We start from the raw sequence: 15,096 nt of genomic DNA, 5'->3' as shown, positions 1-15,096 counted from the left end.
CCCCGGTCTACAATGGATATATCTCATCTGTTCTTGTCACAACATTGTCACATGTGCTCCCAATGGGGGCCTTCGTCACATTGCTGGCACACTGAACCAGTGGCAACTTAAAAAAAAATGTATTCACCCCAACCGAGGCGACTAGAACAGTCCCTGACACTCTCCCTCTGCACATCAGGTCCTTTTGGTGGTGTGCTTCATTAGGCATTCTTTGAATTCTGCCGTGACTCATGAAAATGTCAGGGCGATTGCTCCAGATTGCTGTGACAAAGCAGCTCCTCTGTCACCCACAAAGAGCTCCGAACAAGAAGGTATTGTTGGAAGAAGGGCAGACTCTCTCTGAAGAGTTTGAGAGATGGATTACACAGCCTTATCCTGGGGTCTGTTCATATCGGCAGCAGTGGATTTCCAAGAGAAATGGTGTTAAGAGTGGGAAAGAAATGAGCGCTCCACCCAGGAGAAAGAGAGAAAGGCACCAGAATGGGAAACGGAGGAAACAAATCAGGAAGAGGACTCAGGATCCCTGCTCTCGCTGTTGGCTTGTTCTTTCTTCTTGAGAAGCGTGTTTAGGGGAGACGCTGCAAATGGAAGAAACTAGGAGTTTCCTTCACCCTCTGCACTGCAAATCTCACCCTAGAGATTAGTGTTCACAATTTCAGTGTTATTTTATGAACGTTTTAAGAACATGCCTGTTCTTTCTGGTTCTCTTATTTTGGGAATGGAGGCGGGGGTTTAAGATGAGGTCTCACACTGTAGCTCTGGCTGACCTGGATCTCAACTATGAAACTGATCCTCCTGCATTCAGACTTGCAAGTGCTAGGTTCCCATGCCTGGTTAAGTGTTTACGATGCATGTGTGCTTGTGTGTTTGTATGTGTTATACATATATGATGATATATAAACATACATAACATATGCAATACTCGTATATGCACACACAGACCTACACATATTTAGCTTTGTCTAGCTACTTTTCATGTAAGCTCAGATACCGGAGACTGTTGACACAACGTAACTGCTAAGCACTTGTATTTACAAAGAAGTGGAAGGAAACAAATGCTAATTACCTCAGAAGTCAATGGCTGCCAGTTCCTACTGCAAGCTAGAACCACCTGCTTCAAGACCCTGATCTAGGTAGAAAACAGTTTTTAAAAGCCAGCTGAGGGTGAATCCAGCATCCACCAGTCACTTTAGTTCTAAGGTGAAAGCCACAAAGCCCCTCCCTCCACTTTCTTCAGACCTTGCTTCAAAACCATCCAATCGCATGACATTTTCATGTTGTCTGCAGGCACCTTCCTGCCTAACGGAAAGACGCGAAACCGGCAAGCAGCAGCTGAGCGGCTTCGGACCAGGAATCTGTCAGGCTGGGCACACATATGCAGGAGACAGCTGCTGATTTTAGAAATCTGGATGAATTGCACAAAAACCAGTGACAAGGGAGTGGGGGCGCTAGAGAGAGCACTCACAACACCAGATGAACAGGAGAATAAAAAAGAAGGAAAGGAAAGGAAAGCATTGAAAGAAAGCATGATTCCTGCTGGTTTGCTCTACCCGAGGGAGCCGGCCACCCCAGATAGCACCCACGAACCCCCAAATGCCTTCAAGAACAGTGCAGAAGCTCTGACTTGGGACATTAATGTTGCTTCCATCCATCATCTGATGACACAGAAACCCAGAAAGGGTGCTCCCAATGAGAAATGGAGGATACTAGAGCAAACACAAACACACACACACACACACACACACACACACACACACACACCTGTTTTTTGATCTCACAATGTGAATGGCTTATTTGCGTGGTGCTCATTCTGTGTGATTTATGTTGTACCCATTGATCAAACGGGTCACCTTGGAAGATGTAAACATCAGCGCACTTGCTTTGTAGAATGAAAAGTTGCACGTGTCTCACATGCCTGACCTGAGTAAAATTTCTCCATCTTAACACTATCGTCACATTAGACCAGATGACTCTCTGTTTGGGGTGACGACGTCCCGTGCAATTATAGGTTCATCAGTCTCCCGGGCTGTTCCCAGCTGCTGCACATCTTTAGCATCTCTCCTTGTTTTCTCCTCACAACCATTGCCCTGATTGTCCCAGATTTTCCCTATTGTCCACAAAGTTAAGGCATCTTCCAGGAACCTTGGATGTTCACTGAATGTATCGAGCTTTAGCTAGTTAAGTAAGTGGTTAGGACAGCGTGGGGACCACTGCAAACGCAACAGTGTTACCATTGCCACTTAGGATAACTCAGAAACACTCATCCAACAGGAACGCTGTATGTGAACATCATGATCAATCAGCCACCTGCTAAAGCAGGGTAGCATGCACACTGTGGTCTATCTACCTACCAGTGCTCAGAGGACATCCATGGTAACGTCATGCCATCCAGGCAGCATCTGAGAACCATGAGCGAGGGGATGCTGAAGTAGCTGCTCTCCTGAGCCAAATCGGGGGTGGGCAATGGGGTTCCAGAAAACTCATGCCAAGGCCCTGGAAACAGCATCACACAGAGACCAGACTGGGATGCTGTCACCGGGCCTGGTGATGCTTTTCCCAGGCAGAGGCTTTCAGAAAGCTCTGGAACATCGGATCACAAAATGTTCCCAAATGCCAAGTCACAAGCATGACTCGCGCGGCAGCTGAGAGCTGAAGGATTGATTATCTTCCCAAGTGCCCACAGTGGGGGAGACTGGTAGTCACTAACACACCCAGGCAGCCCCCCAACATGTACGCAGATGCCCGGCCAATGCAATTTCTTTTAGAAGATTAAGAGAGATGACCTGATGATGAGCTGTGTGCACACACACACCAGATTGTGCAGAAATAGACAGTGTTCACGGAGCCCATTCTTATATCAAAAGCAAAAACTAAAATTCAAACACATGCTTGCTGCCGTACAGTCTTTCATTTCCTTTTCCTTTTTAGACAGGATCTCAAGTATTCCAGGTTGACCTTGAACTAGCAGCATAGGATGATCCTGAACTTCTAATCCTCCAGTCTTTACCTCCCCTTTGCTGGGATGAAGGCTTGCATTACCATACCCTGTTTGTATGCTGCTAGAGACAGAGCTCAGGTCTTTATCTAAGCTAGGCAAGTACTCTACCAGCTAAGCTGTATCCCAACCAAGCATCTTCATTCTGTACAAGAAAGATTTTTAAAAAAATCGCCCCTGAACGTATCAGTTGAAAAGTTTCAACTCATGTATTTGTCAGACTTGGTCTCAGCTAGGCATTGGCAGATTTTGGTGATGCCTACAGACAAACACTGGTCTCTTGCTTTCCAAATAAATACATCCAGAAAAGTGACAGACATTTCTGAAGTTCTTGCTTAACAGCCTCAGAATTCACCCTCTGTTGCAGGCATTAATATTTTTGGATATGGAGTAGGTGGAAGCGTGGGATGAAGGGAATTCTCAAAGGGAGGTAAATTGAAGCTGGCATTTACAAGGAATTGGGATTCCCCCATCCCACCTCCTGCCTCTGAAGAGAGAAGAGAACAAGGCTGGCATCTTAAGAAAGCCTCCCATGTGTCTGACCTTTGGGACCTGCCACCTCTAACCACCCACACCAAGACAGAAAACCAGTTTTGATGTCCAGACTGTGGTCTCTGCACAGTACAATGTTCGGTGCTGATGACTTAGCAGGCACTAGCAGGATCTGCGTGTTTGAATGGGTCCATGAAAGGAGGCTCTAAACGGGACATCTGCGTCTCACACTCTGGGGCCAAGGGAAGGACCGTGGGAGCCAAAGCACGGGGAGAGAGCTATGGGTAGGTTTTTCTGGAGATGAGATCATGAGCACAGAGCAGCTGTGAATGCCTGCAGGAAGAAATCAGTTTCCTAGCCCATTGTTCTTAGTGCGCGATAAAATTCTCATGAGCCAGGCTGGATTATGTCTAGAAAAATAACTGTTTTATACTTTCCTCATTTTCTTTATTTCTTTGTGTAGGATATGTGGTCAAAGGCTGACATATAGGAGAATTATAATCCCAGTTCAATTCCCCTGAAGTAGTGATATTAGTAAGAGAGACCTAGAGGTGTCTGGGGCTCCCCAAATTTGGGGTTTCCTTGACCACACAATTCCTTCCTCATGAGCAAATAATAACATAATTTGGATGCAGCGAGCAGACACTCTGGAGCAGGTGACAAAGCAGGCTTGTTAACCACTTCTGCACAACAGCCTTCTGGAAGGCCAGCAGTGTTCATATCACCAGAAAAATGAGAAACCGGTTTGGAACACTCAGGGAATGCTGGGATTGTGGTGCAGAAACCACAAATGCCTAGTGTCAACTGCACGGCTCGCAGCAAATAGCCATTATAAATGGTAGCAGGTCAAAGAAGCCATATGTGAGAAAGTGAGTGTCTGTGTGTGTGTGTGTGTGTGTGTGTGTGTGTGTGTGTGTGCTTTAGTTGATTCAGAGTCCTAAGCATAAAACTTTATCACTCAAGGAAAATGATGCTTTCCTATAACATGTACCAACCTAAGTCTCCTTAGGCATATACAAAGTTCCCAATCCTCAGAGACTGGCCAGTTCTACATGAAAGTGTGGCCATTAGGAAAGAAATGTAAATAAAAGCCATTAGTATGTGTGAGAAAACAGTAATTAAGGAAATCACAGCAGTGAGGTAGCCACAACAGTTCAACGACAGCTTTCTGTCTTCTGGTATGTGGGAAAAGCGTGTTGCTTTGTACTGCTACCTCCCAACAAAGAAACCACGTTCTAGAGGAGAGAGCGGGGTCCCCGGCCTTCTGGGGAGCAGTCACTCAAAGCGGCCAGCGGGATGGTCCAATCTGGGCAGCCTCTGCTGGGAAGCCTGCAGAGATGCTCAAAACCAAACCCAGTCTTATCACAGTGGGTCAGCACTCTCCCTGCAGCTCAGAGCTAGCTGGGCTCCAGGGCTGCTGCCCTGAGATGCAGTTCGTTAAGCTAGTAAGCAGGTCGTATGCTAGGAGTCGTAAACCAGAATGTGGGGAAGGTTTAAAGACATCAAGCCTTTGCTGGGCTCACGGGTTTGAGGTTCCTCCATCACTTGGTGTCAGTGAACGACAAGGTTTAGCCCAGATATTAAAGCAAAGAGCTATAGGTGCCAAATTCAGATAGGGAAGACCTGGGTTCTTTGTGTCTCTACTTAAACAATGGCAACATGAAATAAACGATTTCAGCGGATCCGGCAATTTTTCCTGCAGAAGCTTTCAGAAACTGCATTTATCCATGGGCCATCAGTGTTCCATTGAACAAACAGCAAATGCTGATTAGCCAGGAGCAGTGGGAATAGCAGAGCAAGGAAGCCCATTGTTACAGCTGTGCCCTCCACACTCCTTAGTGATAAGAGGAGAGGCTGTAATTGCCTGTTCGGCTGTTGTGTTTATCTTAGGCTAGGCAGAGAGTTTGCTATCAAACATTTTCAGGTGTGGAAGAGACAAAGATTGTCCGGCTCAGAACCACTATTGGTCTTTGGCTGGAGGCAATCCCACAATGCCATGTTTTTTTGTATATAAAGTACAAAACTATTATAATATACAAATGCTTATGCAGTAGACCTACAATTTTACATTTTCTTTTTTTCCCCCGTAGCGCTGGCTGTCCTAGAACTCACTCTGTAGACCAGACAGGCCTTGAATTAAAAAAAAAAAATCCTCCTGCCTCGGCCTCCTGAGTTCTGGGATTAGCCACCGCCCCCAGGCTCAGTTTTTCCTTTTGGAGGAAGAGGTGATTATGGGGAAGGGAACAGGGACAGCAGTGTAGCTCATGGGGGGAGGTGCTTGCAAGCCTGCATGAAGCCCTCTGCTCAATCCCCACGTTGATTAACCAGGCACAGTGGTGTCAACCAGGCTCAGTGACACACACCTCGAATCCCAGCACTGGAACGGTGGTGAGAGGAGGAACAGAAAATTAAAGTCAGCCTCTGCTACCTACAAAGTTCAAGAACAGCCTGGGCTACATGAGCCCCCGCCCCCAGAAGGAAAGCATTCTAACAGGTGAGGAACGGCGGAGAAGACCCACACTGTGGTAGACGCTGTTCACAACCTCTGGCCAAAACCATCACAATTAGTACTTTGGCAACGTTAGTTTCTTCAATTCAAACGCTCAGATCTTCTTTGCCGGGGCAAGCACTGTAAACCACACGATTCGGAATTGTTCTATATGGTGAGAACCTGGATGGAGGTGGGCGGTCCTTGGACTTCCCACAGGGCAAGGAACCCTGATTGCTCTCTGGGCTGACGAGGGAGGGGGACTTGATTGAGGGAGGGGGAGGGAATGGGAGGCGGTGGCGGGGAGGAGGCAGAAATCTTTAATAAATAAATAAATTTTAAAAAAAAGATAAAAAATAGTTTCACTAAATGCTTTTTGGTCCTGTTGAGGAAAGCACTTGTTACTCTCAGAGAGTTGGTCTTGAAACCCCACCAAATTCCTATACTATTTCTTTCTCTTTGGAAACTTAGTAAAGTATGTATAATTATCAAAGTCCTGATCACTGGCCTTTTTCCCCCCCCTATTTGATGATGACAGTTTCAGCAATGTCACATGGAAGGTGGAAGAAGTTAACCCTTTCTGTGAAGCCTCTGAGTCTGTTGTGCACGCATGAAACAAGCCATGAGCCCTTATGATGACGTATTTACAAAAATGGAAACAAGGGTCATGTGTGACTCATCTGCCTGCCTTTCCCAAATTCCTATCAAATAAAGCCGTGTATCAAAGCGATTCCTGAATTTTAAAACCTAAACGGCCTGTATGTCCCAGAGCCGTTTGAAAGAAGGAAGGTTGTTTCACAAGTTTTCTGAAACACACCGTTTGTTCACACAAACAGCCACTTGTCTGGGTTCCTTTGAGGCACTTCAGGAAGGGTGAGTTATATAAAACCAAAAATGGCTACTTCTGCTGCTACATCGTCCCCTGCCACACCCCTCAGCTGACAGGGGTGACGATGGCGACCCTGCCCACAATCGGGCCTGCCTCGTGTCTAAGGATAAGCCACAGCCCCTTTTCTCTACTCTCTTACTCTGTAAGTTACCGTGCACTCAAGGTTCTGCTAGCCAAGAAGACAGATCTGATGTCTACAAAAACGTTTAATCTGATTTATGCGAGCATAAATCATGCTCACAGAGAGGGGCTGGCACTTTCCTATATTAAAGTAACCCCAATCATTGCCATCCAAGTTCCTCAGTCAGCCGAAAGAAAGCCAACAGAAGCATTAACCTAACTGCCTTCCTTGGTGAGTGCCACAGGGGACCCATGCGGGCATCCAGCTTAAAAAACAATCGCACAGGAAAAGGCAAAATAAGACTACCAACAATTTCACATCTTGGCGGCAGGAATGGAATATCAGAAATGGAAATCTGGAAATGGGAATTTTAAATTCCACTTTGCACCTCCTTATTGGAGGGCCATCATTTTGTATAATAAGGATGGTCGTTTTTCTAAAATGGAATTGTTGATGGGAGATCCTAAAGAGGAAGTAAGGAAAGTTGAGAATCAAACCTCCCACAAGTTAATGTGTCACAAATGAACTTTTAGACATTCCATGTATTTCTAGAATGTGCCAATTATTCTATGATCGTGATACAAAGAGGCTTTCATATTGGCAACGATCATTCTCACTGGAGAGGCACAATATTGTGAGTATTGCACACACAAATCCCAGAGGGGGCTGACGGGACAGAGCCAAACTCCCACCTACTCATCAGAGGGCTGGACCTGTAGTCACGCTCGCCCAAGTGCAGATCTTTTTGTGCTCACTCTTGAAATTCATGAAGCAAAAGGGGCATTCATAGGTGTTGTAGAAACAATTACGACTTTCTGTTTTATGACAAGATAATGTTCCGACGGAACGAACATTACAGTAGAAATGTCACAAACACATGTGTGATGACGGGGGAAAAACAAAACAAACAAATAAATGAAAACCAATCCTGACTTTGAAGCCATATTTACATTACAGAGGAAACAGGGTGATGGTTTTCTTCTGTGTCTCCATGCAATGACAGATGATGGCTAAGAAGATCCTCCCGAGGTGACTCAGGATGAGGCATTCTAATAAAGACCTCTTTAAGTCAATTCAAATAATGAAGAAATCCTAATTTTTCCAAAACTATCAATAAGGAACCCAGACACATGAAAAGTAATCTCATGTGAATGCCATTTCACCCTGAGTAGGCAAACTGTGCTTGAACCTAATTTTGTGTTATGTTTTAACCTCTGGCCACTACTCATGGTCTTGTAATTTGACTGGGTCATATGTCCTCTGTCAGTTGTTCGTAAAAGCAGAATGAATATTTCAGGATGATGAGTTAATTGAGTGAGTCGAAGAGAAAGATTCCGTAGTGAGTAGGATATCAGATAATACGGTATTTATTCTTGCTAAATTCCAAAATAACACGGTCTGTGTTCTACCATGGAAAGTCTTGAAACAACTTTCCTTTAGCCTCAGCTGCAGAATTCTTACCAGCCATTGTGTCCCAGGGTCCGATTGGTCAGCCTCCCTTTGCCACAATAAATGTATGGTCTGTTGCTTCCTTGGAAATTCCCTACGTCTGGATGGATACTCACCCCAGGCGCCTTTTAATATCCCTATCACTTTTGCAGAGCTTTTCTTCATTGGCCTTGCTGAGCAGTTTGTTCATTTGTTCATCAGCCATTCAGCCCATATTTACATAGTCATTCAATGTGCTGGGTAATCCTCCTCACATGGGGACAGATGTGGACACATTTAATATCCCTTTGTGATAGTTGTGTAGTGACTCGTTTTTCAAAAGTGACTTCATACCCTTCAATGGAAGCTTCTCAAGGCAGTGACTGTCTTCTCTCTCTGTCTCTCTGTCTCTGTCTCTCTCTGTCTCTGTCTGTCTCTCTCTCTGTCTCTGTCTCTCTCTGTCTCTGTCTCTCTCTGTCTCTCTCTCTCTGTCTCTCTCTCTCTCTCTCTCACACACACACACACACACACACACACACACAAAGATAACAAATCCATATTTACCACTGGAAATGCCCTGCCAAAAATTCCCATCCTAACCACTTTACACCTTGAGATAAAGTCAGCTGGAGGCTGGCATTTTGGGTTACACTCATTGAAACAGAAACCTGTTTTGAGACAGGCTCTCCATAGTCCAGGTTGACCTCAAACTCAATTTATAACCAACAATGACCTTGAACTTCTGCTGCTTTTGCCTCCTCTCCAGAGAGCTGGGTTTGCAGGTGTGGGCCACCATGTCTATTTTGTGTGGGACTAGGGGTAGAGGGGTTGAAGTTACGGCTTACTATAGGCAAGGCAAGTACTAGACCAAGTCAGCTCCATCCCCAGCTCAGAAACAAACACTTCTAATATCAATGTTTATGGTGTGCATTTTTTATTTTGTTTTGGGTGGAGGCGTGCTGGGAATTTGAACCTTGGGCATCCTGTACATGATCTACTGTTGAGCTCTCGCAGGCACAGGCACCATTTCACTTTTGTTAGTTTTATATGTTTCACTGGCCCGAGTTGTTTTTTGCAAACCTCTTTACACATACCACATGCTAATCCTGCTATTAGCAGTAGGTAGACGAGCAGCGATGGGATCCTGCTGCGTTTGTTCCCAGGCACTGTGTCTCCAGAGATTCTTTACCAAGGCAGCCCTACAGCTGGCTCCAGAGACAAAAGGAAATTGAGAGTCCACACTTGAAATGCCACAATTACACTGACACCATAATAAAAATGAGACTGATGAAAACTCACTATTTAACATTAGGAACTACATGCATAAGACAATCCGTAGGCAATGCTTTAACACGGGCTATATTATAACACCACTGACTGCTTCTGACGCTCAGCCCTTTCTGCTCATTCCTAAGGGGTACTACCTTTGGAATGGATCCAAAACATCCTGTGGGTACCAAACAATCAATCCCCAGAGCGGTACCACGCCATCAACTCCTCAGCAAGGTTCAACAGACTGGGACCCTGCAGTAGCTCCATAGGTAAGTTCCTCAGTGCGTCTACTCAAGAACTTGATACTGAACTTGCCCACCCAATGTGGTTGCTATGGGAATTAACACACTGGAAGAAAATTAAAAGCCGGGAATGCCAGATTTCAAGCAAGAAGTAATATGCGCAGTTATGGACAAGGAGAGGTATGCAAACATATATACAGCCCCCAAATGGTTTCCATTAAAGCAGAGATGTACAGTTTCACCAGCCCCTGCAAATCTTCAAGGGATAGCAGCCCCAAGACACATAGGTGCCTTTCAGGTCTGTCCCTCAGCATGTGTTGAAATGCCTACTGTCAAGCCAGGAGGTAGTGGTGCATACCTTTAATCCCAAGTTCTGGGGCTGTGCAATTAGTGTTCCCTAACGCCATGAGGCTAACTCTAGAAAGAGATAAGGGTCACCAAAGAAGGGTGGGCACAAGGGCCATGAAATAGCGTAAGGTCCCAAGGAGAGAATCATGGACACAGGGTGCATTAGGGAGAGGGGAGGGGCCTTCTCCAGGACAGTCACTTCCAAGAAAGAAAAAAAAGTGCCATGGCTCTTTCTTTCATAGCTTAGTTCCCTGACTCTGAGGAGGCCATGGCTAAGCTGGCCAATGCAGCATTCTATCCTATACAGTATTCAGAATCAGAACTCGTATTCAGTGCTTGAAGCAGATGCTTAGTAAATGGTGCCCAAGGTTGGCTTGTTCCTGCTGAGTGGGCCAAGAATGAGCTAAGATTGCAGCCGACAGACATAGAGAAGAGCCATGGGGATCTGGGGAGGAAAGCGGTCCAATTCCTGCTCTGGTCTCTTCTGAGATACAGCTGTATTTCAGATGCAGGTAGGATGAAGTCTGTCTGGATGCTACAGATAAAGTTCCTTCTTTAGTATAATGCAATTCAATGCTATTACAAATAGGGCAAATCTCCAGGACTACACGAATTATAACAAGAATTTTTCAATGAATCCTAAATACAGTTGCTTCAAGAAGATACACAGTGATGGGAAAGGACATGGGATAGAGATATCATGACAGTGAGATGGGGGACACTTTGGTGGGTGTACCCCAAAACAACACAATTGACATCTTATACCATCCTCTGAACTTGGGGACCAGGCAGACTACTGCCTAAGGGGAAATTGATGACACCTATCACGGAAGCAGTCAATGGCTTCACGCTTTACACTGTTGATTAAAATTACCCTACTCTGGAAAAGCCTGTCAACTCCAGTGACAATTTGCTCGGTTAAATACATTCAGTTAATTAATATACACACCCAAATTTCACTCCACAAAGACTACAGAACCATTTATATGAGTGCAAGTTTTTAAAATGTGTTTCTGTGTTTGCAATGTATGGAAGTGCAGCAGGGAAAGGGTTGTGCAGCTAATATCAGGAACCATTCTCCATCACTTTTGTACCTTGTTCTTTGAAGCAGGGCCTCTCAGTGAGACCCAGAGTGGACCGCCATGACTAGACTTGCAGGGCAGCTATTAGCACCAGCAGTATAAAATATACTGACAATAGAGGAAAAAGATTTCAGTGTGAGGCTAAAAAATAAACACACAGCGTATATATTGATTCACACAAGCCATCCGAAGTAACAAAGAAGGGCTGGTGAGATGGCTCATTGAATACGGATGCTTGCTGCCAGGACTGACTGGCTCTGCTGGACCCTGGAAATCCACATGGTGGATAAAGAACAGTGACCACTCAAAATTGTCCTCTGACTTCCACATGGTGCCAGGGTATGTGTGTGTGTGTCATGTGTGTGTGTGTGCGCGCGCATGCACACATATTTACAAAAATTAATAAAGTAAAAGCTAAAAAATCCATGAAGAAACATCTATATGACCCAGATGTTGAGGTTCACCCCTGCCATCCCAGCACTGGGGAGGTAGAGGCAAGAGGACCATGAATTCAAGACCAACCTAGGTTACACAGAAAGCTCTGGGCTAGCCTCAAATATTTTGTGAGAGCACCAAACAGAGAAAAGAAAATAGAACAAAGTTTGTAGATCTCTGCTCCAAACTGTTCATGGAAGATATTCATGGAGAAGATGTCACCATTTGGGAATTAAAGAGCCTTTTCATTTTCTTATTTATTGATCTCCATGTGTTGCCATGAGATTCAGAAGTATGTGTCATTTTTCTAATCGGTGGCCCAATGAAGCAGGGCTCGATTCCTGACTGTGCAGAACACTGCAAATTCACAGAGCTCGGAACAGAAGGGAATATTAAGTATCCTTCCTTCCTTCCTCTCATTTCCAGACTGTGCAAACTTCTCAACAAAAAACCCCAATGCTTTTACATCTTTCTCATAGAAACTGGTGGTTTGGGGAAAGCACAGAGTGCTGAAAATGCTAAAAATAGCCCTGAAACACCACAGCACCCACTTCCTCTCAGCTCCGTTTGCTATTAATATCCTAAGGGTAACACCCAGGCTCCCTGTCATACTCCTCAAAGTGTGGCTAGAGAGGAAATGTCACTCTTACTAGACTAGACAGAGCTTCTATGAAAGGGGACCGAAAAGCCAGTTAGCCTGAGCACCCTGTAGGCTTTCCCAAGGTACCCTGAGAGATGGCCTGCTTCAGTAGCACAGAAGCAAGAATTGTCCTCAGAAAAGGCCAGCTTGAACTTGCTCGCTCCATGAGAATTCCTCTACCTGATGGAGCAGGAGAGGTTTCTTACATAAATCATCCATTTTTAAAAACTCAAACCCCCAAATCGCCTTCCTACCCTGACTGCCTGGGTTGTGAGGTCTTCATTTGTAAACACCTTTGTCATCTAGTTAAGAATTTGACAGTGGCTCAGGGAATCTCCTTCCACACACCTCATACTTGTGAGCACCATACACCAATTACCAACTGTTTGGCCGCAATTATATTTTTTACATCCTCGTCTCTCCTTCCTGTGAATTCCGGATTCATTTGCTGCGGTTTCCCGAAACAGGAGGCTCTGCTCTGAAACTGTCTGATGTGACACTTTGATTAGGTCCAAGGACCTGAATTTTAGCTACAACCACAGGCCTGTGACTAAACCCCACCTTAATGCCTTGAGACAACAGCCCACGGCAGAAATGATCTTGAGACAATTTGGGGCAGGCGGCTACCTGCTTTGTTTTGTGTTTTTAGTAAAGAGACAAACCCTACACCCTACAATCTAATGATGCTATAAGAGGCCCCTGACAGGTACAGACACAAAGAAAGGAAAAAGAAGCCATTTTGTCTATAAAGTACAGAACGTGAGATCTTACAGGGCATGAGTACAACACCATGCATACTCCTTTATCCTGCCCATGAGCGGCTTTGGAGTAGAGGAAGGAAGATAATCAGATGACCAGAGACTGTGACCAAGAGAGGTTGCTCTTTCCAGCCTTTGAAATCTCAACGTTCTAGAACGTTAATACTTGCTTGTTCACTGACTTAAGCAAGTTGAGAGCCCACCCACCAGCAGACTGACATCTGAAACATGACAGTCCCTTTATGTAATGGTGCTTAAAATTAATAGCAAGGAAAATGTAGGGTAGGGAACACAATGGTTATTCTTACCCCTCCATGCCCAGCGTGATTCAGTCTGCCCTTACCACGGCTTTCAAGGAAACCCAAAGGCCAGTGAGGTAGCCTTCCAGAGAGACGTGCCCTTTCAAACAGCCCACAGGGGACCGCGTTGTTCACTTGTCTTAAAAATCTGGAGCTAGAGAGATGACTCAGCATTTAAGAGCACTGGCTGCTCTTCCAGAGGATCTGGGTTCAATTCTCAGCACTCACACGGCAGATCACAATTGTCTGTACCCTCAGTTCCAGGAGAATCCAATACCCTCACACAGATATATATATGTAGGCAAAACACTAATGCACATTTAAAAATCATTATAAAAAATCAATAATTGTATGAAATTAAAAAATAAAGTGACTGGAGTAAGATAGGCTGTTCACATCAACAGGGACAGAATCCAAGACCATTGCATGATGGGAGGCTGTAGGGACACAGTCTCCTCTGCATGACGGACAGGAAGGCAGGATTTTTGAGTGTGAACTGTACATATCTTTCCTCCCAGATTCCCATATCTAGGATGCATGATGGTTAATGCCGTCAATGTGAGAGTCTAGAATTACCTAGGACACTAGTCTCAGAGCAGTATCTGTAAGGAAGTTTCTAGATTGGGTCAATGGAGCTGGGAAGACCCTGTCTGTATGTGGGTGGCACCATTCTATGGCTGCAGTCCTGAACTAAATGAAAGGAGAAGGCAAGCTGAGCAACAGCGCTCTTGTATCTCTGCTTCCTGATGACAGATGTTATGTGACAAGAAGGTTGACATTCCTGTGGCCACGTCTTCTCCATTATGGTAGTCGGTATCCTAAACTGTCAGCCGAAACCCATCACTCCTTAAGCGGCTTTGTCAGTTATTCTGTCACAGTGATAAAACAAGAGATAAACGACCCCACAGACAAGCGGCTACCTGTGCGTATATCACACTAATTAAAATAGTTACTACATGTGACAGTTGTGTAGCTTGGTCTATTTGTGGGACTCCTGGCAATGGGAGCAGGGCTGTCCCTGATGGTTTGGCTGGCTCCTGAGAACCTATTCCTCATGCTGGATTGCCTTGCCCGGTCTGAATACAGGGGGAGGTGCTTAGTCTTCTGGCACCTTGATATGCCATGCTTAGCTGATGCCCAGGGGAGGTCTGTCCCTTTCTGAGTGAAAACGGAGGAGGGGTGAATTGAGAGGGAGTAGCGGGAGTGGGGAGGCTCTGGTCAGGATGTCAAATAAATTAATCAATAAAATAAATAAATAAAAATCTTCACTACAGCACTGGATATGAGTGTGTGCAGCTCTCAAAGATACACATCCTTGTCCTGGCCAGCACGGCACGGAAGCACAAGGCATCACTGTGCTTCCATGTCAGAACCGAGAGAAACCTGCAAGGACTCAGTGACTTCCTTGAGTAAATACCATTGGGAATAAAGCCTTGCCATGGTTCAGATCCATTTGAGATATCCTCCTTAATTCCATGGACAACTGGGCTGTGATGTCATTCCATAAGAATTTACAATCAGAACACCATGATGATTTCTGAGGTGTAAAGAAGAGAAATGAATGGCAAAATCCAAATCCAAAATGCATTAATTTTCTTTTCTTTTCT

The sequence above is a fragment of the Microtus ochrogaster genome, linkage group LG2, assembly GCF_000317375.1.
Source record: "Microtus ochrogaster isolate Prairie Vole_2 linkage group LG2, MicOch1.0, whole genome shotgun sequence".
In the NCBI taxonomy this organism is placed as follows: domain Eukaryota; kingdom Metazoa; phylum Chordata; class Mammalia; order Rodentia; family Cricetidae; genus Microtus; species Microtus ochrogaster.
This window is presented reverse-complemented; position numbering follows the sequence as displayed.